We start from the raw sequence: 1671 nt of genomic DNA, 5'->3' as shown, positions 1-1671 counted from the left end.
AAAATGTTCAAAGACAATTTGTACAAAATTATTTTGTAATCTATAAAGTACTCTAGGAACTAAAACCATGATTTAATGTTAGGAAATATAATAGTCTATACATCATTTCAAAAGAAAATATTTTCTCAGAAAATTCGTGTTATTGTTGCTGTTTTTAGGTGTCACTGACTGACTCATAACAACCTTATGCACAACGAAATTAAACACTCGCAGGTCCTGCAACATCTTCACAAACACTGTGTTGGAGCCCATTGTCACAGCCATTATGTTAACACAGCTCCTTGACACTGCCCTTTTTTTTTGTTTCTCAGACCCTCCACTTTAGCAAGCAGGAGGACTCCTTACTGGCTTATCCCTCCTGGTAATATATCCAAAGCATGTGATTCTAAGTTTCATATCCTTGCTTCTAACTAGCATTCTGGTTGCACTTCTTCTGAGAAGGATCTGTGTTTCTCCAGTAGTCCGTGGTCCTTCCGATACTCTAAGCCAGCACCACAGATCATATATATCCACTCTTCTCTGATCTTACTAAGTCATTGCACAAATGTCACATGCATATGAGGTTATTGGAAGTACCATGGCTTGAATAAGGAGCACCTTATCATTTTTTTTCTTTTAAAAAACATATTTCAAAACCAAACCTACATATGTATTTGTTTTCTTAGATAATCTCTAATTCCATCAATTCCATCAAGGTGCAAACCCATCACACTACAGCCCCCCAAAAAAAGAAAGCCTGCATCTGCCTTTGCATTAATACACATACCCCCCAAAAAAAACTGTCCTTGAGAGGATTCTGACACATAGTGACCGACAAAGGCTTTCTGGGGTTTGTGAGTCTTTACAAAGGCAGACAGCCTCGTGTTTCTCCTGGGGAAAGTCTGGGGTTTGAACAGCTGGTTTTACAATTAGCAGTCCATCACTGGCAGGGAATGTCCATTCTGCTTGCAGCACCAAATCTTGCACCACCAAATGTCTGTTAGCTTATCGTACAATGGTGACTGGCGTGTTGCTGTGATATTGGGAGTTATGCCACTGGTATTTCAGATACCAGCAGGACCACTCATGGTGAGGTTTCAGCAAAGCTTCCAGGATAAGAGCAAACTACCTGTAACCTACATGATTGAAATTTGTAGATCTGCTTCTGAGAGAGAGGTCACTGAAAACCTTATGAAAAACAACAGACCATTGTCTGATAGTGTGACAGAAGGTCTTTCCATTTAGAAGCAATTTAAAACATGACTTCTCAAAGTAGAATGAACATTAATTATGTTGTGTCAGGCCAGGTCAACTAGAGAAACAAATCAAGAGGCACTCATATATGTGTGATAAAGAGCTTTATATCAAGAAGTAATTATATACGATGAAAACATCCCATCCCAGTCCAACTCAAGTCCATAAGTCCAATACTAGTCCGTAAGTCCCTCTTCATACTCACGCCACCACCTCAATGATGCAGGATTCAGGAAGATCACAAGTCAGTGGGTGCAGAGTCATGTGGATCCAATGGCCGTGGCTCTGGTGGCTCTCTGAGTCAGCCAGCAGGAAGGTGAAAGCAGAGAAAAAGAAGGTTTCCATGACACTCCTTTTGAGAAGGCCACACCAACAAGGAGTGGCCATCAGACCATGACCTCATTAACAGGTTGAATACCACCCCACACTTTATGTATC

This window comes from Tenrec ecaudatus, chromosome 2 (assembly GCF_050624435.1).
Source record: "Tenrec ecaudatus isolate mTenEca1 chromosome 2, mTenEca1.hap1, whole genome shotgun sequence".
NCBI classification, from domain to species: Eukaryota; Metazoa; Chordata; class Mammalia; order Afrosoricida; family Tenrecidae; genus Tenrec; species Tenrec ecaudatus.
This window is presented reverse-complemented; position numbering follows the sequence as displayed.